Source organism: Peromyscus californicus, unplaced genomic scaffold (assembly GCF_007827085.1).
Source record: "Peromyscus californicus insignis strain IS unplaced genomic scaffold, ASM782708v3 Scaffold_7__1_contigs__length_154581171, whole genome shotgun sequence".
In the NCBI taxonomy this organism is placed as follows: domain Eukaryota; kingdom Metazoa; phylum Chordata; class Mammalia; order Rodentia; family Cricetidae; genus Peromyscus; species Peromyscus californicus.
In genome coordinates, this window is record NW_026294595.1 from 80,276,066 (window position 1) to 80,301,755 (window position 25,690).

A 25,690-nucleotide genomic window follows, 5' to 3' on the forward strand; every position below is an offset into this window, starting at 1 on the left:
CCCCTTCCTGACATAAGCATGGGACAAATGAAAGACAAAATCTACTGTATAAAAAGGCTTACGAGAGTTTTCCAGAACCATGGCCCATGAACTCACCCCTTGATTTCCTACCTCTCCCATTCTTTGCTTGAAGTGTCTGGGCATGCTCACAGGTCAGCCCTGCAAAACGACAAAATGTCCTCTCCCCTGTACCTTGAACCACAGCGATGATTTACAATAACTGGGCTTCTTGCCAGCTTCGCCACAAAGACCACATCTGCTGGTTTTGTGTCCTTTGCAAAGCACCCATTGACACTGTGTGTCTGAGACCTGTGGTGCTGACATTCTCCAGGCTGTCAGAAGGCAGCTGGTGGGTGGTGGTCAGTGGGTGCTCCCTGTGGTCAGGTCTAGGGGCCGGTCAGAGTGCACATTTTTTCCATCTTGTTTTCCTCTAGTGCCTGGCTCCACACTTCCAGTCTCCCCTGCCCTCTTGGCTGGATTTTTTCAACACTATTCCAAGTGTCCTGAGCTCTCTCATCTCTGAATTTTTCTAGCATCCAGACTATGTATCATAAAAAAGTGCCTTGTGGCATTGTGGCACTTTCCCGTCTTCTGTTTTAAGTTAGACAGGAAACATGTCCCCATTTTATAGATGGAGACATTGAGTCTCAGTGACCGTGCATAGCTGAGGAATGACTTAGTTACCGGAACGTGCTTGGTGATGATCACTTGCATTCTGCCCCATTGTTTCACGTCTGTCAGCCCTATCTTCCCAATTAGGATGTGAACTTCTAAGTGGGTGCTCTCTCCCCTTCTCTGTGTTACTCATGTGATGGACTCCCAGCTTTAACATTCATAGAAACCACCTGGTTTGCTGAGGTACAGGCTGTGTTGTAGAAGCTCCAGCAGAAAGCCTGAGCATCTGCATTCTGACTACTTCCCGGATGACCCCTGCCGTGGAGGACTGTAGACAGCATACATGTAACAAGGACCTATAAGGCAGGCTCAACAAATATTCATTGAAAGGGACCCAAACTTGACTAGTGAGACTCACACTTGACAATACTAAGATGCACTGAACCATACTAACCCTTGAGAATGGTCATGGTGGTGGCTCACAGTTCTGTTTGAGTAGTCCATGGGGCTGAGAGTCAGAAGGATCATGCAGAAGGCACCAGATGAACTGTGCACACTAGCCCAGGAAATACCTTCCACGAGGAGGTTACTTTTCAGACCCAGTCACTCCATCTAATCTGGTCGACAATCCCAACATCTTCCACGTTCACTCAAAACTGACATGTCAGGGCCATCACAGCAATAGTCAACTCTTTGGTACAATCATCTGTATTAGTCACTTTTCTATTGCTGTGATAAAATATTTTGACCAAGGCAACTTGTAAAAGAAAGTGTTGGGTAGACTGCCCCTGGCTCCAAGGAGGAAGCATAGTCCTGCCCAGCACCATGACAGATTGAGCAGGACAAGGAGACCCATACGAAGATTGCCCCTGGCTCTGAGGAGAAAACATGGCCGGCCCGGTGCCTTGTGGCACTGAGCAGATGGACACTATTATGTTGAGCAAATGTATGGGGTGGTATGAGAGAGAAAGACAGAATGGCTGGTGTCCTGTGGACAGAGGCATATCTGAAGATGTGAAACCAGTGAGGAGCGTGCTAAGGTGGGTAGCTTGATTGCCACCCAGGGCCATGGTGATGTCTTGGCCAAGGCTGCTGCTGGGGTCCATGTCTGGGGTTCATGGTCTGTGTTGGTGGCAGTGGCTCCCGATACCACTGAAGGCTGAGAGAATAGGGCTGCACAGAGTTGTAAGCCGCTTGCTGGCTGCAACACGAGGGAGAACTGGTCCTGCCCCTCGCAGGCTGAAGCACTCAGGAGAGAGGGTCCTGCACCTCTCTGGGCAGCACAATAGAGCTGAACCAGTTCTCAGGGGCCATGGGTGAGCTGGCTCTGAGGGCATGAGAATGGGCGAGCAGGTCATACCACTCTTGTCTGCCATGTGGTGGCATGGGTGAGGGAAAGATGCCCTTCTCCCTGTCCTCTTACCACCTGCAGTAGGTGGGGGACCTGACCAAACCCTCCCCAGCTTCATCACTAGGGAGAACAGGCCCTGCCCCTGGCCTGAGTGACACAGTAGAGTTGACCCTATAGACCGGCACAGGTGAGCCAGCCCTGAGGTCATGAGAGGGGCATAACTGGTACCACCTCCCTCATCTGTGGTGTGGTGGTGGGAGCAAGTGAAAGATGCCCTCCCCCTTGCCCCTACTGTCTCCAGCTGGTAAGGGAGCTGACCCTCCCCTTTACCAGCTACAACACTCAGGAAAGCGATCCCTGTACCTGTCTGAACAGCACAGCAGGGCTGATCCTGTTGATGGGGGATGGGCGGGGGTTGGGAGGGGGAGGCGGAATGGGGGAGAATGAGGGTGGTTGTGTGTGTGTGTGTGTGTGTGTGTGTGTGTGTGTGTGTGTGTGTGTGTATACAGGTGAGCGGGTCGAGAACATGAGCATGGGAGATCTGGCCACGCCCCTCATCTGCCATATGGTGGTGTGGGCGGGGGAGAGATGCCCTCCCCTCCCCTCGTCCCTCGCAGCCTGTGGCAGGTGGGAGAGCTGGCCCTGAGGTCCTAAGAGCAGGGGAGCTATCACTGCCCTACCAGCTGCAGCACTAGGGAGAGTGGCCCCTATGCCACACCTGGGCAACACAGTAGAGCTGCCCTGATGGTGTAGGTGTGGGAGAGCTGACCCCGAGGGAGGGTGTGAAAGCAGGAGAACCGCCCGGAACTTTGCTCATTGATACAAGGGGTGAACTAGCCAGGGTACTGCTGGAGAGCTCACCCTGGTGGTGAGGATGGGAGAGAACTGGCTGCCGACCAACCCTGCAACTACCCAGGTCTAGAACCAGGGTTATGAGTTGACCTACCCCAATATCCACCCCATCTGGGATCTGTGGGAGCGCATGAAGTGGCCACAGCCTCAGAGTTGCCACGACACAGGGCAACAACAGGATATCCAGAAAGGAGTGCCAGTGAGGGAAAACCAGAGGCCATGAGCCAGACCAATGACTCTTTACAGTGAACACTGCAAGTAAAGGTGTGTGGACAAAAGACGGGGAGAAAGGGAAAGTGTTTAACTGGGCTTACAGTTCTGGAGGGTTAGAGTCCGCGATGGCAAAGAACGGGCGTGGTGGCGGGAACAGCTAAAAGCTCACATCTCAAAGCTTCGAGGCAAAGAGCGCACTGGGGGGTGGCAGGAGGCTCTTGAAGCCTCACCGTGTTCCCCCATGACACACCTTCTTCAGTAAGGCCCCATCTCCAAATCCTTCCCCAACAGTTCAACCGACTGGAGACTAACTCTTCACGGTAAGAGTCTATTGGGGGGCGCATTCTCATTAAAATGAGCACAGCACCTTCATCAGCAGGCTCCCCAGTGTGTCCTTGAGGGTGTATGCTCGCGCACACACCCTCAAGTGGAACCCGGGCTGTCTTAGTTAGGGTTCCTATGGCTGCAACGAAACACGATGACCAAAAAACAAGTTGGGGAAGAAAGGGTTAATTTGGCTTAACCCACCTCACTGTTCATCACTGAAGGAAGTCAGGACAGGAACTCAAACAGGGCAGGAACCTGGAGGCGGGAGCTGATGCAGAGGCCAGAGAGGAGCACTGCTTATTGGCTTGCTCAGCCTGCTTTTTTTTGTTTGGTTTTTTGTTTATGTTTTTGTTTTTGAGACAAGGTTTCTCAAAAAACGGAGAGGAGAATGGGTACAGTGCTTTAGAACTGATATCTGCATCCACCTTCCTGAATCAGCTGTTCTCAGGAGGCCTTTCTCTTTGAAGTGTCTGAGTAGGCAGCGGGGCTTGTAGGAATCTGAGATGAATGCCAACAAACCACGGGGAAAACATACCTGAAGACAAAACAAAAGTCTCGACTCTGTTCGCTGATGCCTTTCCTTCTAGTGGTCACTTGCCACGTGATTGGAGTCTGTATACATATTTATGTGATGGAATCTTGCAGAAGTTAACAAACAAAAACAAATGTAAGAGGAGATGACTGGGTCAGTAACATCCTGTTGTGTACACACACACGGGGATCTGGATTCGGATCCACAGAGCCCACATAGAAAGCCGGGAGCGGCCGCATACCTCTACACTCTCAGCACCGGGGACAGAGACAGGTGGATTCTCAGAGCTCTCTGGCTAGTTAGGCTATCCAGTTGAGGAGCACTGGGTTCATCCATGAGAGACCATGCCTCTCAGAAAGGTAGGTGGAGAACCACAGGGTCAGACATTCCACACTGACCTCTGACCTCCTCATACGTCTATACTCGCACGCACAGGGCACATCCAGAAATACATACACTAAAAACGCATTTTTGTGATGATGGTCTCAAACCTGGTAGGATGTCTACCGTCGCTGAAGCTGTGCTGAGAAAAGTAGCTACTTCTGTGGAAGGTTCTGGGTTTTTCTGTTTTTCGATCAGAATCCTGATTCTGTTAGTTCTTAAATGGGTTTCAAGGAGAGTGGGACAAAAAACAGAGGGAGGGTGGGGTCTCAGAAGGCTGGATACCCCACAAAATAGCTCACAGGAGCCCTCACATAGCAGTTCTGGTGCGTGGACTTTCCATAGATGGGGTGGGTCTCAGGGGTTAGGGAGTGGGAGACAAGGGCACCCTTGGAGTTAAGGCTCTGCAAGGCAGGGCTGGTAAGCACAGGCTGAAAACCAGGCTGTTAACAGTTAGCCTTGGGCAGAGCCTGGAGACAGTCATAAGCAGTGAAAGCAGATCAGACTCCGAATGTGTGTTGAAGAGACACTGAGTGATTTTCACGGAGCAGGGGAGGGTTGAAGGGTGGCCCAGGGGATGGGGCTGAGATAAATGTCAGGGGGTGATGGTTGGAACAAGTGGATTTCCTTTCTTGCACCATCCCCGGAGCATTGGTGAGGCTGACAGTAGGGGAGAAGGATGGCCTGACGTGAGGGACTCTGAGGTCCATTGAGAGGACAGGCAGACTCCTGGGAGAAAGATGGAGGGGTAGAAAGAGGAAGACAAGACCAGGAGGAAAGATGAGACAGATGAGGAATGAAGTGTGGATGTCAGGGAGGTCTGACAAGACCTGAACCCTCTGTGAACCTGGACCTGACGGCTAGCACCACCCCCAGGACTCGCATAGGGATGCTTAAGGGACTCAAGGGGAACAGTTGTGCACATCCACAGCCGAACCTCTGCACATCAGCAACCATGGCACATGCGTGCTCTCTCTAAGAGTGATCTCCAGTTTACAGACAAAGAAACTGAGGTTCTAAGTACTTCGGCCAGGGTCATTTAGCTTTGCCTATGGCACAGTGGAGACTTTAGTCTAACTGACCTGTGGCTGGCTCTTAACCGTTACCCTGCTCTGTACCTTTCCCTTGACCTCAGGACTTGCTGGACCCCCTGCAGTAGGAGTAGGACTGTGAAGAGTGTCAAAGCTGCCCTGCTCACCTACACTGGAGACACCTATGTGGTGATATATTGTGTACCCTCATAAAATTGTCTGAAGATCAGAGAAGCAGAGCAAGCCCCATCCACCACCTCTTACCTCACCAACTCTTCAGCCTGAAGGAACCATTAATTCCTGTCTCCTCATGCCTTATATACCTTTCTTCGCCCAGCCATCACTTCCTGGGATTAAAGGCGTGTGTGTGCTTCCCAAGCAAAGGCATGAGATCTCAAGTGCTGGGATTAAAGGCATGTGCCACCACTGCCTGGCTCTGTTTCTCTCCTAGACTGAGTCAATCTCATGTAGTTCAGGGTGGCTTTGAACTCACAGAGATCCAGATGGATCTCTGCCTCCTGGGTGCTAGGATTAAAGGCCACCACTGCCTGACCTCTATGTTTAATCTAGTGGCTTGTTCTGTCCTCTGATCTTCAAGAAAATTTTATTAGGGTACATAATGTATCACCACACATCTATTACATTCCCAGAGACAACAGGCACGGTTGGAAAAACGTTCCCCCTCTTATATTCATAGAGCCTGTTTGCTTAATATGTTCATTCGGTATTTTATATCACATACCAGAACTCACGAACTAATAAGAGTATGATGTTAACCAGGCCTCGAGAAAGGGAGAAAACTGAGAAACACAATGGAAAATTTCAGGGTCAATGATCTCTTCTGGAGAGCAGCGTCTTGTTTTTCCAGCGAGCTTTACATCAGATGACTGGGAGGAAGCTGTTGGTATCTAGTGATGCTGGGGCTGGTAGACTCTCACCTGGATGTGTCACCAAGGATACAATTGCCCCACTTCTTATCAGGCAGCCTCCATTTTTGTAAGACGCATCTGAATCATTACATTCCACACTAGGAAGGCTGGGTTTGTGGAATTAATAATGAATTGCCTCTGACCTCCACTCACAACTGCACACACATGCACCCCACATGCACACATGTGTACATGCATGAACAAGAGCACATCCATGTGAACAATGAAGGTCCGAAGCCTTCAGAGACATCTCTTCCCTGACTGCTGAACGCTGTCGATGTAACAGCCTACAGTGCTCTTTGTCTTTCAACGAGGCCACGCCTCCCTTCTATCTGGGACCCCAACAAGCCTCTGCCAGAGCGAGGGAAAGAAGAGGAGAATCATCTGGTAAATGGTCATGGCAATGTTGTGGCAGGGGAGAGGACAGCAGGCAGATCCAGAACAATCAGCGTTTGCCTCTACCCCAGAGCCCCTGAGGAGGAGTTTATGTCTTCCTGTGGATGCCCTCCTCATAAACATGCCCGAGATCACTGCGTGGTGAGTGGGCTGTGGTGGTCTTACCAGGGAAGGCCAGGTTTGGTCATTGACAAGCTTGCCCTGCTAAAAGGTAGTCTCTGCCTTTCTCACTTGATTCGTAGCTGTCAGTATTTTCTAGTGACTGGGGTGACCAGGCATTATGTGACTTTCCATGGAGAAGTGTTAACTGACATGTATTTGCTGTGGGTAAGGCACTGGTAACATCAAAGAAATGATCCTATCCAGTCTGGCTAGAGAACCAGTGGATTTAAGTTGGTGACAAGAGTGTGAGTGGGATTATTTACAGAAGCATGGGCAGGTTCTGGGTAACCACATCACTGATATCCCCCCTCCAGCAGTTGTTAGCCACTCGTCTATCCTCAAGGAGGAGCCTCATCTGCCTCACAAGCCACCTCATGGTCTGCCTCGTGGGCCTTGTGAGCCCTCTCCACTTCCACGGAGAAATACTACTGGGCCCGGTTTTGTGAAGTTTTGGTGTGAACACTCCTAACTTCTTTGTTTCTAAGACAGCAATAGCTCGGCCACGCTTCCAGGGCAGAGTTACCCAGCACTCAAAACCTCCCTCTGGTTCTTACATCCTGCCCCCTCCATTCAAGATGTTTCCTGAGCCTCGGAGGGGTACTAAGATTTATAATTATACTTATTTTCTCTCATTATTTTTATCACTGGACTGCTATGCCATAGCAACAGTACTTTGATTAGCCATGAGTCTGCAGTAACAATCACCCAGTGCGAAAAGCTTCTCTAACCAAGGCCAACATCAGCAATAACCTATAGGCACAACCATAAGAATTTAGAAGGCACTTTGACAGGCGTCTTATATCTAATTAACTAAACAAAAGCAGTAGTTTCTCCACTATTGCCTATGACCTTCCCAACCACAAGTTTTTGTTTGTCTTACAATACCAAATGTGACATGTGCCTTAAACCCAATTGGAAAGCAGTTGTACCCACAACAGTCATACCACTATTACACCAGTGGACACATCTTGTTTGGTATGCTGTTGACATTAACAGGTTATCATCATAGCTTAACAATAAATCCACTGGTAGCCTTAGATGTAATAGCCTATGCTAGTGGCCTTTATCATTCAATGAGTAGCCTTTAGCAGTGTGCCTAGACCCTTGGGCGGGAAGGGAGAATCCTGTTTCCAATTTCTTTATGTACTCCAACCAGAGTATGCGGTGACTTTGGCGACAGGAGTCAGTAACAGGATCTGAGCATTTAGTTTTGGCATGAGACCAGCAGCAGCGGCATGAACTACTGTTGTGTCAGGGGCTTTAGAGGCATTCCTGGACCAACCTAGAGGGAGGTAACATACCCTTGACATGGAGTTCTTAGTCAGTAACCTTATGACTTCTGGGAGTATCTTTTCCTTCCAATGCTACCTTCATTTAAACTTTTTTAAGTATTGTTGCAACAGTTAAGGTATAGGCTGCTGTAAGTTGCTTTTTTTTTTTTTCTCAATGACTTCGTTAAACATCATAATGTGCCTCACCCAACCATAAAACTCCCAAGCGATTTCACAATTGTGCCTGGCTCTTCACCCTGTGAACACTGACTTCCCGTCTTTGCTCCTTTAGTTACACTCACATATCTTTTGTATGTGTTTCTGCATCTATAAGACACTCAAAAGTTAGCACTATCTAAAGAAACCTCTTGTAGGTAGGTAGGATCCCTGGAAGCATATTCCAGTTGGTTTGAGGGTTCAGCAGACGAAAAGATATTTTTAAAAAGTTAACAAGGACTCAGTTTAGGGGTACTGGAGCTAAAAAGATATTTTAAAAAGTTAGCAAGGTCTAATACAGCATGAAAAGATCCCACCACTTATACCAATTATTTCCTCAAAGAGTAATGTCAGCTAGAGCCATGGCTAGAAGGTATGACCTTATTTAACTCTATGGTCCACAATCATTGCTCATGAACCATCCAACTTCCTCATCCTGGGATGCTACTTTGGCCTATCACGTATCTCCCCACCCTAGGGCTGGGGGCGGGGGCAGCGTGCATTGTTTTGCCCAGACTGGGGCCAATGAAATATGGCCATGCTTTCTCCTGCACCTGATGCTTGGCTCAAGTTGAATCTCTGGCTCCGAGAGGCTCTCAAGCTCTACTGTAGCCACTACCCTCAGTCAGGCACATCTGGCTGCTGAAAATGCCCTGGGCTGGGTGAACCACCTCTACACTCAGTCAGTGGACTTCTTCCAGGGAGAAATATACACAGGGTACTATCTGGGAGGATTGCTGCCTATCCTGGGGCAAGCCAAGTTCCTTTCACTTTTCACCATTCTACCTCTATCTCCACTGATGGAGAGGTCTCTAAAGCTCCTAGGGGCTGCCTGGACCCAACATACACTAGAGGGGTCGATAGATTGGTGGGGCTTCTGGTCACCCTGCACAGCCCTCACATGCAGGCAGCCTCCACTACCCACTCAGGAAGAAAGTGGCTTGGGTGGGTCTCACTGATGAGCAGCAGACACAAGAGGCAGCACCTGTACCTCTTGCGCCCTTCTGGGGAACTGCTGTTCAGGTTTTCAGCGTCTCCCAAGCGCTGACTTTGGCTTCTTGTCATTCATTTTTCCTCAGAGCTCTAGCTACACCCGAATACTGCTACATTTGCTTTTTCATAGCCCAGGCAGGCCCCCTCGGGTGACTCATTTCTTCTTGATTGCATTAGCGTTTTATGGACCTGATTGACATTCTGGTCCAGGTCGTTCTAGAGCCTCTCCTACCTCATAAAGATCATGAACCTCTGTGGAGCTTGGCAAAGCCACCAAAGGCCCTATCAGTTCCAAGGTCCCTGCTGAATTAACTTCCTTTTTTTTAAAAAAAGTGTTCAGTGAACATAGTTCTATCCAGCCTGGTTAGTTGAGTATCAGACACTGTCTCCCTCATGCCCAGTTCCCTCACTGTATCAGTTACCCTTTCTCATCGATTTGATAAAATACACGTCAGAAGCAGCTTAAGAGAGGGTGGACTGATGCTGGCTCACAGTTTGAGAGGATACAGGCCAGCCAGGGGGGAAGGGCATCGTGCTCAGAGCGAGAGGTTAAATGAGACAAAGTGCCTCTCACAGTGTTTGACACGGGAGGGAAAGTTAGCCATACAACAGCACTTTCACTTGTTACTACCCCAAATATATGGGTCATCCAGTATGCTGTGCCGTGGGCGCCTCTTGACCTTTCCTGTGCGCCCTCCACCATAGCTGGAAGGTAAAAGGACCAGGGCAGGATGGCTCTGGGAGGGACAGGTACTTAGCCCTGGTGGGGCTCATGTTCCTTTCCTGCTGTCTGCATTCTTTGCTGACCCCATGGGGGCACAACACAGCCTCCCCCCCCCCCCCCCCGCCCCCTGCCCCCGTGCGTGTTCGGTACCATGCCCCAGAGCCCCGGATGCTCTCCCAGAAGCAGATATGTGTCGGCTCCAACCACTTGGAAGAATCATTAGGACATTCTGCGATACGGTGCTGAAACCAGGGGCTTGCTCTGTCGGGCCAGGGGTGGGCAAGTCTCATCCCTGTTGAACTTCTGCAGCTGATAAAGGCAGGGTCTGCTGGCAGAAGTCATTTTTCACTGGGCCATCTGCATCCAGTCAAGCAGAACTTGTCTTTCCGAGAAAGCTACTCGGCAGCCTGGACCCGGTACAACCCCCTCCTGATGCGTCGGGCATGGCTCCTGGTGCCGGGTCAGGAGGGCTGGACGGTGTCAACAAACTAGGGTCATCATAATATACATGGAAGCACTGAAGGGGGTGGGTGTTTATGTGGCTGATGCCCTGTTGCTTTTTATCAGCTCGAGTTATTGCCCACGGAGCTCCGTGTTAGCTCGTCTATAAATCTTGTGAGCAGTGTTTTTGTTTTCTGAATTTTGCCATTGCGGTTATCAGTTTTTATCACCTGTTTATGTAGAGCCCATTACCACTCTTTCCAGCTGCCTCGTTCCCCTCCTTTCTCATCCACTGACCTCTTTCCCCTTGTCTCTTACTTCTTTTCTCTCTTGCAGGTTAGAACCCCCCAGCTGAGGCGATTGGTCTGAAGCCTTATATTGCCATCTACAAAATTCTTGCTTGAGAACCATACAATCTAGTTGCAAAACAGAAACAAAAACAAACAAACCCCCCAAACCTTGCAACCTGTCTCCCCATAACGTTTTAAGTAAGTGTATGAGTTTGTCTTGGGCCACATTCACGGCTGTTCTTGGGGTGTATGAGGTCCATGGGCTACAGGTTGGAGCTCTCAGAGTCTGTTCTCAAAGTCTTTTCCCAGAGCTCTGTGCACGCTGAGCAAGAACTCCGCCTTTAACCCGCACCCTCAGCCCCGCATCCCGTCCTTTTGATGCTCAAGATCTCTGGGCAGATCCTGAGAGGACATCCTGCAAGACACTCTTTTTGCCTGCAGTCCTACATACAGAGGGCTACAGGATTCAGAGGCTTAAGGGGGACACAGAAGACGGACCAAGTATTGGCCATAAAGTCCGTCTCTCCCACGTGGTTGGACTGTCATAAAGTCAACACCTAGAGCAGTGTTTCAGGTGCTCAGTGGACACGCTTTCAGAGCTGAGAGTGGCTGAGAGAACTCTGTCCCTTGATGTGATCAGCTGCTGTTCATAACTGGAGAAGAGACATCCCCCAGTAGCTGGTGCTGCCATAGTCTATCATTGTGGACAGTTTCTACTGACATTCTGGAGACACAGCTGTTTAAACAGGGCCAAGGAGCGATATCATTCCCTCTGTAACTTGCAATGAGAGGGCTCTAATCTCATCCATTTAGCAGACATGGTTGCAGGCTTCCTGAGTGTCCAACACCTAGTTTAGTGCTGAATCAGGTGTCGCCCTCCTCCTCAGGGGCCCAGTCTTAAAGAGAAGCAGAAACACAAACAGGCGATGTACACAGTTACCAAGGATCAACACTGAGCTTGCCTGAAGAGGCCAGGGAAGCTTTAGCAGGGCAGTTTTGGAGTCTTAAAGATGCAGAAGAAGTCCTTTGAAAGGGAAAAAAGGGAAGACACTTCCAGGCAGAGAGAACTATGAAAATGAAAAGGACAGGTAAATTCTTGATTTGCTCAGAGTCAGGGTAGGAAACCACAGGGCCAGTGTCAAAGAAGACACTGTTTTGCTTTGTTTCTTCCGGGCTGGCACCCGAAGGGTCTTCAGAGCTGGCTTCCACAGGCTCGTTAATAGGAGCCAAGCTACCTATTCTGACAACTGGCTCAGGAAATTAATCAGTAGGAACAACTGGCCCAAGAGAGGCCATTCAATCAACTCCAATTGGAAGTGTTTACACAACAAGAATTGGTAAGTGCTTCAAAATGGGATTGCTTGCTTGGCACTCACCCACGCTCTCAGAACTACAGCAGCCTGATCCCAGGATTGCTCTCTGTGTGGTGGGCACTTCCAGAGCATCTTGGCAACAAGCCTATTTCATTAGTCAATGATTCCCTCTGTCAGGAAGGTAGTTCCTTTTAAGCACGTAGTCTTCACAGGTAGAGCCAAAGAGACAGGGGAAAAAAAGAGGTCAATTCCTTCTTTTTTTGAAGATGCTGTGTTCAGCATAGTCTGTGCTCCTGATTAACAATGTGTGTCCTTATGCTTCCTCTTCTGTACCATTCTGACACCTTCTTGGTGTTCCACCCATGAGATGGCTTCCTTTGAAAGCCTGGTTTCTTGGCTGGTGGGCAGCCCTTGAACAGGAGAGAGTCTCTCCTAGCTGGGTTGGGCTGGTCCCACGTGACTGTGACCTCAGCTCCATTACTACACAGGAAAAGACCAGTTTGGCAAAGAACTATCTTCCACTTTTTCACAGAGTTGTTGGGTACCAGGTCTTGGGATCTCTGGCCACAATCAGTCAGTTGTGCCCATCCAATATGATAGAAGGAGTCAAACAAAGATGTTTAAGTCGGGCTTAGTTGCTGATCAGTGGTGGTCAGGGGACACATCTGTTACCATCTCCAGAAACTTGTTTTCTTCACCTGCACCATGGGACTAACAAACTCAACTCACTAAGGTGAGGGTGAGTCCTGTTAGGATTTAAGGAGCTCTTGTGCAAAATGTATGACCTTTCTAGTCAAGGTAACTTTCTCTTCCTCTCTACTGTCCCTTTGACCACTTCTGCTTCCTTCCTCATCCTCACTTAGTGCTAGCAGTGACTGATGCTGACCTAAAACACACACACACACACACATATACACACACACACACACACACACACACACACACACACACACACACACACCCCTTAGACCTAGTGTCTCCATCCATTTTCTGTTGGCATAGCAGCTATGGTCTAGCTGAATGCCATGGACTGAACTATGTATAAGGAATAAAGGTCCAACAGGCTCAGGGTTCTGAAGGCTGATCTGGTGAGGTCTGGCTAGTTGGTGGAGACTTCCTTTCTGTATGCTGTGAATATGTGTTACTCTCATTGGTTGATAAATAAAGCAGTTTGGGCCAATAGTCAGGCAGAATAAGGTTAGGTGGTACATTCAAACTGAAGATGGAGATGAAGAAGAGTGGAGTCTAGGAGATGTGATCCAGCTGCCCAAGGAGCAAGATGTCACAGAACTGGTAAGCCATAGGCCACTTGGCGATGCATAGATGAATAGAAATGGGTTAATTTAAATGTAAGAGCTAGCTAGTAATAAGCATGAGCCATTGGCCAAACATTTATAATTAATATAAACCTTCGAATGATTATTTGAAAATGGCTTCAGGGTGGGGTGGTACAGAGAAAAGCCTCTGTTTACACTTCCTGGAATCCCAAGCTGGTGTAGGGTTTCACAATGCAAGACAGAGAGTCTCCTGCTCACTTCTGCCTTCTATCATAAAGCAGCTCTGTCAGTCAAGGTTCTCTAGAATGAAAAAATATATATATACATATATATGAAGGATTTATTAAGTTAGCTTATGCAACAAGGTTAGAAAAGTCCAGCAACAGCTGCCTCACATCTGAAAAGCAGAAAGCCTGGTAGTTACTTCTAGTCTATGAGGCTGGGGTACTTCTGAAGTCCCAATCTGATGTTGAAGGCCTGGAGGGCTCTTAGAAGACCACTGGTTCCCAGTTCATGTTGGAAGTCCAGAAAAGCTGCTTCTAATACCAGCAATGGCACCAGCAGCAGAAGCAGCACCAGCAGCTGAAGCAGCAGCAGCAATGGGGTACATGAATTCAGTGGCCAGAAGACCAACCGAGCAAAAGGCATGTAATCTTCCTTCCTCTACTTCCTTTTAATCTGGGCTGCTACAAGAAGGTGGCATCCACATTTAGGGTGGGGCTCCCCACATCAATTAAAGCAATCAAGACAATTCCCCATAAATGCACCCACAGGTCAATCTCATTTCTCTCAGTTGAGGCTCTTTGCTCAGATGATTCTAAGTTGTGGGAAGCAGATACTTGAAACTAACCACATCCATGGTTTCATTGACTAGGGCCTCATCTTTATGGCCATGTGTAATCCCCAAGCCTCATGTACAAATACTGTAGCCAGAGTTGTTTCAACCCTCCTCAATTTTTCTAGTGGGGCTTGGGTGGTGTGGACCTCCCAACCATGTCCTCTACCTACATTTCTTTGTTGAATCCTAGCAGAGTGCATTTGTGAGATGAAGGCAATAGTCAGTGACCATGTGGGGAGAGGACTCACACTATGGCTGTACTGTCATATGCACTAAGCTCTTTGCATCTGAAAACAGTGGCCAGGAAGAGAGATGACATCATGCCTTTGTGGGGGAGTGCATTAAGGTGTTGAACAATTTGCATGGCCCATTGTCAGCTCTTGACAATGAGGAGCCACTACTATTTTAAGTTGCTAGAACTCAACAGAATTGAAAGATTCTGAGGGTTAAAGGACTGGGGAGCTAAAAGGAAACTCATGGCCCAGTCTCCTTGTACAGAGAGAGACCAGGGCTCTGTCATTAGTAGCAAAGCCAGGACTCAAGTCTAGGCATCTAATCTCAGTGTAGCATTCATTGGTTCTAATCAGTTGAATGTGGTGACTCCTTGTGTTGGACCCTCTTTCATCTTAGGAAAGCTGAGGAACCAGTACTCAGGAAGGATCATTAATAGTGGGAGATCATTCGGAGCTAATTAGGGATTCACATGGCTGTGTTCCCCAGGGGTTGGCTGTGAGGCAGGGCAGGGTTTGTTTCTGGGAATATGGAAGCTGCTACACACTGCCTCCATCACAACCTCAAGGGGATTGGAGCCCTCAGAGCTGATGGCGTATATATCATGCACAAAACTGGCTGCCTTGAGCCAAATACAAATACAAGACAAGACTCAAAGCTGGGATTTTGGGTCCGTCCAAAGTGAAATGAAGCATTTTAGCAGATAAGAAAAAGCTGGGGCAGTTGGCAGAAATCAAATAGCCTCCAAATGGATGTGTTTGGAGCACAGTATTGACCATATGTAAGGTGCATAAAAACGCTGACAGAATTTATGGGGTGGTTTTTCTCCCTTGGTCTTTCCCTGTGTTTGTCTTGGCCATTGTCTCAATGGCTTTTGACAGTTCTTGACCAATGACAGTCTTCCTGTAGGTGTTGGCCTCATTTTTGTGTTTTTGCCCTTATTTTTATCTAAACCATGCAGGGTGAGAAGCGTGAGTGTGGAAGTCTCGTCCACCCCTCTGCCCTCAGCGTTATCTTCACACTCACTCCTAGTTAGGGTAACAGAAGAATGAAAAAAAAAGATTCCTCAGAGCCAAGCAGTCCTGGTTTGTGTCCAGGTCTGCCACGGTCATGTGATCCTCAGTAAGTCACTTAGCCTCTTGAAATCTCATCCAAAACGGAAATAATAATGGTACCTGTCTGGATCCATCTGGATCCAATCAGGAGACAGAAGCCACACAGAGATGAAACAGAGGAGGTTTGATCCGAAGTTATATTAAAATATAACAGGTGATTAACCATAACGTGTGAGGATAACTTGCCAAGCAGGACAACTTGGAATGTGGAGGCCTCCCTTCAGGCTAGGGACTGGAAACAGCATGATTTCAGCTCAATTCGGGGAGAAATTTGTTGGGTTGTCTGGGCCAGAGCTGATCCACAGTTCCTGGGCACAGGAAGCAGAACTTCCAGGTAGAAGTAAGTGGGTTCAGGAAGCTGTGATGTTGAGAATCTGCTTCCCGGCAGGGAGACACCTGGTCTAGGAATATTGTGTTGGTATAAAGGGCATCATGGGGAGCTGAGGAGACAGTTCACTTGATAAAGTACTTGTCTCAGAAGCACGAGGACCATGTGATTTTAATCTCTGGAACCCATATTCCGAATAAGCCAGATGTAGTGGCACACACGTGTAACCCAGCTTTAAGGAGGTGGGAAAGGCCTGGGCCCCAGTGGTCAACCAATCTGGTGTAATTGGTGAGATTCAAGCCAAGGTGTTTGTGTGTGTGTGTGTGTGTGTGTGTGTGTGTGTGTGTGTGTGTGTGTGTGTGAGAGAGAGAGAGAGAGAGAGAGAGAGAGAGAGAGAGAGAGAGAACATACACACATTAAAAATATTAGGAGGATCATGGGAATCCATCTTCCAGGACATACATAGGCAGGTTAAGGCTGGTGTGTGTGTGTATGTGTGTATGTGTGTGTGTGTGTGTGTGCCTGAAAGTGTGCTGCTGTACCAGTGAGGCCATGGCAATGTGGTAGCTAGGTTTCAGCCAACACTGAGAGGTCGTTCAGTGCCTGGACATTCTGGGAGGCTGGATGGGACAGAAGGCCACTGGATGCCCTCACTTAGGCAGAGGGAGTATCATAAAGTGACAGATGGAAGCAAATGCATCCCAAACCATGCCCTCTTTCTCTAGCGCCCTCTATTGATGAAGTGTAGCATTGCCTGTGCTGTAAAGAAGTGATGAAAGTGTCCAGTCTCATGATTCAGAACAGGTCCTGAAGGGACAACTCAGAGATGAGAGGCAGTGAATTGACTGACTGACTGACACATGGCCTCATAGAACTCTTTGGGAGACTAAGTGAAGGATGCCAGATAGAGTTCTTAGCACAATGCCCAATAATATTCCAGGCATGGAATCTGTTCTCTCAACTACTTTAGGGCATATCGACCCACATTGCTCAAAATGTGTTCTGAGGTCTTTAACTCAGGTACATTTTATATGGTGATAATGAACAAGACTTCATCCCCAAATCTTGAGGATAATTAAGTTATAGGAGGCCATTAAAAGCCACCTGCCCCATCCTCAGTTTTCAGATAAAGCCCAGAAAGGTAAACGACATTACCCATGGTCATCAGTGCCCTTGGTACATCTGAAAGTTACTCAGCAATGCCTTTACCCTACTCTTTCCATCACCAAATAATTTAAACCAATCCTACCCAAGGGTGGTGGTGAGGCAGACTGTATAGCAAATTGAGCCAACTGAAGTAAAATAACATAGATTCGATAAATTATCCACTATAGCAATATTGGTTCATTCTGGGAATAACAGATGTAACTTTTAGGGTATCTGTTTCCTATTCTACAGCGAAAACAATTACCTTTGTAAACTTAAAATGCCTTCAGCAAAACAACTGTAACATTTTCCTTGAATCAAACATAAAATAGAATGTTTCTACACGTTTGTATTTGTGTTTTAGTCTTTTCAGACATGTATAAGAGAGCACCCTGGGTTGGTGGCTTATAAGTACTACAAGTTTATTTCCCATGATTCCAGGGGCTGAAAAGTCCAAGATCAAGATTTAGCCAGATTTGGCATCTGGAGAGAGAGAAAAAAATCATAATAAAAAATTCTTCCTTCCTTCTTTCCTTCCTTCCTCCCTCCCTCCCTTCCTTCCTTCCTTCCTTCCTTCCTTCCTTCCTTCCTTCCTTCCTTCCTTCCTTCCTTTCTTTTTCTGAGACAGGATTTCTCTGGAAATCTCTCAGGAAATTTCTCTGACTGTCCTGGAAGTTCTGTAGACCAAGCTGGCCTTGAACTCAGAGATCTGCCTGCCTCTGCCTCCTGAGTACTGAGATTAAAGGTGTATGCCATTACCTCCTAGCCATAATAAAAAAAATCTCTAAAAGTCAAATGTAAAGTGCAGAAGCATTCTTTTTCTTTTTGAGATAGGATATTACTAATTTTGTTCATAAAACTTAATCGTCCTCTTGCCTCAGCCTTCCATGTATCTACGTTTCTTTATATGTATGTATGTATCTATCTATCTATCTGTCTGTCTGTCTATCTGTCTGTCTGTCTGTCTATCTATCATCTCTCTGTCTGTCTATATGTATATAAAACTAATTAAAATTTTTCTTGCATGTGCATATATGTTTTTCCTATATGTGTTTCTGTGCACCACATGTATGCCTAGTGCCCGATGAAACCAGAAGAAGGCATCAGATCCCCTGTGACTGGAGTTATGAATAGCTATGAGCCACCATGTGGGTGCTGGAAATCAAAACCCGGTGTTTTGGAAGAGCAGCTGGTGTTCTTAATTTCTGAGCTATCTCTCTAGCCCTAAAAATGTAAAGCTATTTATTGACCATTGTTCAATAAATACAACAAAGTAAGCAATATGCAATTAGATATTAGACAACATTCTAATATAACAAAATTATTTTCCTGACTTCTGTTGACCCAGTAACCTAGATACTGAGAAGATGCAGCCTATCAGTAAGGTGAGACTGGGCAAAGCAAGAACATTCAGACCGATAATTTATAATACCATACATACAAGTAGTAAGGTGCAGATTGATTAGGTCATACTTATGTATTTAGGGACATATATGTGTATAACAATTAATGAAAAAAGAGGCTACGAATTTGAATGAGAGCAGGGAGGGGTCTGCAGGAGGGTTTGGAAGGAAAAAAAGGGTGCAATTATTTTAGAATCTCAAAAAATGAAAGAAATAATTTTAAAATCCAATGCATGTGGGGCTAGAGAGATGGTTCAGTGGTTAAGAGCACTCACTCCTCTTGTAGAGACTCAAGTGCAGTTTCTGACACCCACATGGTAACTCACAACTGTCTGTAACTCTAGTGCCAAGGGCTCCGATGCCCTCCTCTGGTCTCTGTGTGTACAGCAAGTGTGTGGTGCATAAACATAAACGCAGGTAAAACACTCATACACAAAATGGAAATAAATTTGAAAAACCAATACTTTAATTTTTCCATGAGCTTCCAAATAATGCTTATAAGTTATTTATAGAGCTAGCACAATGCATAAATCTTTGGCTAGTGTTTGATTTTATTTAAAAATTGATTCTACTCTTTAACATTTAAAGGCATATTTATACACAACACATTCACATTACTTTTAACACTCTACTTATCTGATTCAACAAAAAAAAAACTTTCTGAGGACTGCAATAATTCTTTTTAATCCAGTAAACTCATAAATATGCTGAGTCTCAAGCCCTCTTCAAACTTATATATAAATTTAATCAGAGTTCAACTTAAATACTTCTGTGAACATTAACCATTCATTATATTTTTTAAAAAGAGTTGTAAGATTTGCCTGCCAATTCTAATAAACTAAATTCTTTAAACATTATACTCAACCTGCCAAATGGGTACAGACACCATGACCTGCAAATAGTAATGTTTGTATCTAATTTTCTTACCATTCTTATATTTCTGTATTAAAAAGTTCTCCAGGTTGCAGGACTAGGGACACCTGGGACACTCTTTTAGGAGATGATCCCACTATCTAACACACTGGGGATCCCTTTGACATGGAGAAGTGCTGGCTCCAGCGTTGCCCTGGATGCTGAGGGAAGCCACTGAGTTATACTTATGGCTGACTGGTTTAGACTGTCCAGATGGCGGGTAGCCTTACAGCCAAGCCTTCACACTGCCAACTCCACATTGCATTTCCTTGACTTTTCGGATATTTAGATGTTTCTGGTCTAATTTTGAAGACTGGTTAACGTGATTGAATCCTACATTTTTTTTTTTCAAATTTTCCGGTCTACTCACCAACAGATAAAAGGTATCAAAACCAACACAGCACCAACTGGGTCCTGGAGAGTTCTCATTGCACTGTCTGATCACATTCTGATGGATTCCAACGAGGTTCTATCCACAACGGAGACCAGGCAGGGTGTGAAATGCTGTGAATAGTTAGAGGCTAATCTTCCTTGAATCCTATTTTTCTTATGATGTTTCTACCCTCAGGATGATCATATTTAAAAGAAATAAATGACTCTGGTACTTGATAAGTCGAAAGACTTTCTTCTACCAAATGGCACTTCTCTCTCAAGGCCCAGGTGCTAATATTAGAGCACGAGGAGAAATTGCCCTGGGTTTATAGGTGCCTATGTTCCCCATCATGGAGGCATGGAACTCTCTTCAATGACAGGTGGAGGCTGGGTCAGAATGAAGAGAAGACTCTCGTGATTACTGTCAAGGGAGAATTTTCCTCACCTACCACACTCTCTCTGCTTCCCTTTAAAATGTACCAGCTTAGGGTTGGAGAGATGGAGCAGTGGTTAAGAGGCCATGCTGCTTTTCCAAAAGACCAGTTCAGTTCCCAGCCATGCCAGGCCGCAACTCCAGCTCTAGAGGATCTACCTTCTGACCTCTGTGGCTACCACACACTTGTGGATGTGCACACATGCACAAATAATATTTAAAAAACATACCAACTTAAGGTCAGTTCTAGAAGTCAGCCAAATTTCCCTCCTGATTCTTACAGAGACATTGGAGAGTCTTGTCTAGAATTGTCTTGATGGTTCTTGGAACTGTAGAAGCAACTGGACTCATGGTAGCTCCCTGCCATCCCTCTCCCCCAACATTATGATCTTAATCTAAAATTTCCCCGACAGTCCTGTGTTTTGAATGCTTAGTTCCCAGTGTGTGGTGCTATTTTGAAGGCCATGGAGCCCTTGGGATGTGGGTTTAACTCACAGAAATAGGTCTCTAGAGGCCTATCTTTGAGGGCCATACCAACTCTGGGTTCTGGTGTGTAGCTCTCTCTGCTTCCTGGTCTGCCGTGATGTGTAGAGTTGTTGCCTCATGTTTTCACTAATGGAGCGGCTCTGTCACCATGCCTTCCTTACAAGATAACCTGAAACATAAATCAGAATAAATGTTACCTCACTTAAATCTTTTCTGTCAGATATTTGGTCACAGTAATGCAAAGTAGCTAACATACTGAGTCTGCATCTAACTAATACCAACCAGTGCCCCCAGAACATCAGGGAAACCAGGGAGTCTATAGAGAAGTAACAGCACTAGCCCTCTTTTGAATAGGTCGGCTTGTTACCTATGGGAGATTGAAGTGGAGATGCCCAGGAGCCACTGGGTCACTGGGTCATGTCTGGGGTTCTTGTGTGTTGTGGGATAAGCTTTTTGTACACTGTAAAGGTGTGTCTCTGCCTAAGGTGCCTTCTGATTGGTTTGATAAAGAGCTGAATGGCCAATAGCTAGGCAGGTGAGAATAGGTGGGACTTTCAGGGAAAGAGAGGACTCTGGGGAGAAGAGAGGCAGAGATGCCAATGAGACACCAAACAAGTCAGACATACAGAACAGGAGAGAGTAAAAGCCACATGGCAGAACATAGATGAATAGAAACAGGCTAATTTGAGTTATATGAGGTAGATAGGACAAGCCAAGCTTTCATATTTAATAATAAGGCTCTGTGTCATTATTTGGGGGCTGGGCCAACAAGAAAGTCCTACAACACATGATGTTCAATATCTGGCCATGTATATCCACATAAGGCCTGAGAAAGCTGAAAAGAAAAAAGTTCTGAACACAGAGTTGGATGAGGCTTCTTGATGACATTGGTCTCTTGAGTAGGCCCTATGCTCTCAACGTATAGAGATGCAGCTCTTTTAAGAGGCCCTGCTGTGCATCTGAGCACTTGAGTATCCTGCACTGGGTACAAATGCCTGTTGCAGGTGGATACAACAAATTCCCATAGCTGGGGCAGGTAGATGCAGCTCTGGGCTGGTACCTGCCCAGCATGAGGCTAGGCTTTCATGGAAACAATGGGGCAGAGCCCAGTGCCACTTGTGGTGGTAGCCTGACAGTTTAAGCTTTGGCTCATGCAGTCAGAGACTGCTGTAGTTGCTTAGTAAAGCCAGGTCCAGACCAAAAAAACCCTCTAAAATAGGTACAAAATGTTTTAAAATGTGCCTAGATGCTAAAGAAAGAAAAAATGGGTATAGACATAGAAAAATAGTTTAAAAATAATAAAGTCTTTAAAAAAGAGTAAAGTAATGTAAAAAGAATAAGCCAAATAAAGATGGCAAATACACAGGGTGTCTGGATCCTATATAGTGCTTTATTGACTTTAAATTTTTTGAATGCTGATGAGTGAAGGGCAAATGCTGCTGAGAGACATTGGACTGTAGAAAAAAACTGCTAAATCAAACCATCATACATATTTTAAGAATGTCTTAACTTCAGAGTGGAAGTCAGAAAATACATTATGTTGGGGAAAAGGTTTTTGTTTCCTTTTTTCCTAAGGAGATTAGATTAGGGATCTCATTCTGAAAAGAAAAAAAAAGGGGAATATAGGAATAATAGGAAAAGGGTAGATTATTGAATCCACTTCTAAACTAAAACACAACTACTAGTCTTAAATATTTTACATTGGTGTGATTTTTGTATATTGATACAAATTTAAGGCTATTTTTGTTATACTGTATATATGTTTCTACTCTTGTTTAAGGTATTGTACCTATGCAGCTCATTTAATAATATAATGTAAATTACTAGTCCTTAAAAGCTATTGTTGTAAAATAATTAGGATAATTAAGAAATGCAGTTTAGTAGTTAGTCATCTATAACAATAAAACTTGTAGTCATGTTAGGTATATTTTCAAGGTTAAACAGATATATTTTAGATAGATAGTATGGTCTTCAAACACTTCAGAGATCTATAGAATATGGCATTTAAGATGTTTTAATAACATAAGGCTTTTCATGACAATAAGATACATCTGCACCTGACAGGACCAATTTACTTCAAAAAAGGATAATGGGCATTAAAGAACCTCCATATGTGCTGTGGAATATTAATTAAATATTAATTGAAGATGTGCTACATTTGTTTATGCTGTGGAGGAACATTTGTTTAGTGATACAAGGATATGTTGTGTTCTTTTATGTTCCAGTAGTTTAACTCTGTGTGTTACTTTGTCTGTCTAAAACATCTGATTGGTCTTATAAAGAGCTGAATGGCCAATAGCCAGGTAGGAGAAAAGATAGGCAAGACTGGCAGGCAGAGAAAAGAAATCTGGGAAGAAAAGGTCAGACATGAGAAAAGACAAAGAGGAAGATATCAGTGGCCAGACACTGAGCTACACAGCAAGCTGTGGAATAAGAAGTAAACAAAGGTATACAGAATAAAGAAAGATAAAAGTCCAGAGGAAAAGATAGATAGGGTAATTTAAGAAAGGCTGGCTAGAAATAAACCAAGCTAAGGCTGAGAATTTATAAGTAAGAATAAGCCCCTTTGTGTGATTGTTTGGGAGCTGAGTGGCAGCACCCCCCAAGAGTAAAGAGTGAATAAAAACCAACTACACATATGGAGTTTTCTTTTAATGTGGTAAACCTAGTCATTTGGGCAAGAAACTGCCCTTGCCTCGACTGCTGACTGTATGCTTTCCAAATTGGATAAGCAGGACACAAAAGAAAGTGACTGTCAAACTTTGCAAGACAAGGTAGGACAGTCCTTCAAAATTCCAGCTTCACAAAACATCTGTCAGATATTCTAGGTCTGTAGGCTGAAGATGGATGTCCCAGTGTTGCAGAGGAACCTTGGGTGACTGTCCAGGCAGCCAGCTGTTTCTGTCATTTCTGTAGTTTTGGAAGTTGCTTGCTCTGTACTTCCTTTTTACTCAGGTAATATTATATCCTTGGATCTCTGATGGGGTTGAAGACTAGATAGTTATAGTTACAGTTTTCCTTAGTTATGATAGAAGTAAATTAGATATAAAACTTTGAACTCACCAAGATAGGATAGATAATAGAATAGTTTCTCTGGATTGCCAAATACAAATGGACTGGACATTGTGAATGTAATTCTTACCTGACAACTATTTTTGTTTTATATACTTTTACTGTGTTAGAGTTAAAACCTTTCCTTTTTAATTAGACAAAAAGGGGAAAATATTGTGGGATAAACTTTTTGTACACTGTAAAGATATGTCTCTGTCTAAAGTGCCTTCTGATAGGTTTAATAGAGAGTTGAATGACCAGTAGCTAGGCAGGAGAGAGTCACTTCTTATATGACCCCATATTTCACCATTATGACACCACAGTAACTCAGACTAAATCCTTGATGGCAGGTAGAATGATGGCCCTCACAAGTGTCCAACCTGGTCCCTAAAAGCTAGGGATAGGAACCAGATAGATACAGATTCTAAGATGGTTGATTGGGGTGCCTCAAAATGAATCAAAGTCCTGATAAGAAAACAGGGAGGTAGGCGAGTCAGACTCCAAGAAGGACATATAAGAGAAAAAATAGTGCTGGGTGATGTGGGGCCTGGAGGTAAAAGGTGGGAAGCCAGACAAGGCCCCAGAACACATTCTCCCTCAGAGCTTCTGGGAAAACCCCAGCCTGCTTGCCTCCAGCCCAGTGAGAAACATTTTGGACTGCTGATATCTAAAACTACAACATGATACATTTTTGACTTGTTTTAAGCCACACGGTTATTTGTTGTGGTAGCAACAGGAAACTCACACATCCCTTGGGGATTTGGCTCATTTCTCTTTAACACCCAAAACAATTACTGGCCTATAATATGTGCTGAATAATATGTGATAAGCTGCTTTCTTTGAAAGATTAACCCATTTTTCACACAGCAGTCTGTTTTCCCCATTCCCACTCCCAAAGCTAGTCTCTGAATTTTTTTACTCAGAAGAGATATGGTAAGAGTAAGTGGTAATGTAGTCTCTCTTTGGAGATTTTAGACACTTTGGGGTATAATTATTTGCCATGTAACTATGTTTGGGCCAATGAAAGATCACATATATATATATGATACAGATTTTCTAAGTTTTTAATGAGGCTAAAAACTTCCTGTTGCCTAGTGATGTCATAGACATTGTAATGTCACAGCAAAGTATATTGCTTTTGTGTTCTTGATAATGTTGATGTGAATGAAGCTGCTATGCTTCAAACTGTATAAAAACTACTATGTACAACTGTGTACAGCACTTAGTACTTGATAATGATCATAAAATGACAGTGTTAATGGGTTATGTAACTTACTATGCTTTATAATTAAGCTATTTTATAACATATTCCTTATACTTATAAACTGATATTGAATAAAACAGTATGCTGTGTTTTGCCATCAGAACTTCTATATTATGTTCACCACATCTCATGATGATCAGGAAGTCATATTGAGTGATTGGCTGCACTGTTTGTGTAAGGATGCCGTCTAGGATATTCCCTAGTCACCAAGTTGCCTAGTATGTTTCTCAAAAAATATCTGTGATCTTAAGCAATGGGTGACTGTACTTCTGGCACTGAGTGGAAAACAGAGGAAATGCCTCTTTAAGCCACCAAGATTTCAACAGAAAGATTTCTCCTGAAGACTTGAAGAAGACTCCTTCAGGCAGATGGAGATGGGAAAAGAAAAATGGAGCTCAGAAAAGAAAATGTCATGACTCAGAAGCAGGAAGTGGACGAAGGGCTGTGTGATGTCTTAGGAAGTCAATGACACGTGACAAGAAAGTGGAAGAGGAACTATGGGTGTATGGAAGGGACCAAGTGGAGGTAAGGGGCATGAGGAGGTGAGTAGTTGGTTGTTTTACTCTTGGGGGGCCTGCCACCCACCTCCCAAATAAATCACACTTGGAAAGCTTATTCTTATCTATGGATGCCCTACCTTACCTTGGCTTATTTCTAGCCAGCTTTTTTTTTTTTTTTTAAACTTAAATTATCCCATCTACCTTTTACCTCTGGACCTTTTCCTTTTCTTACTTCTGTAATCTTACTTTCACTCTTACTCCATGGCTGGCTGGGTGGCTGGTGTCTAGCCCCTTCTT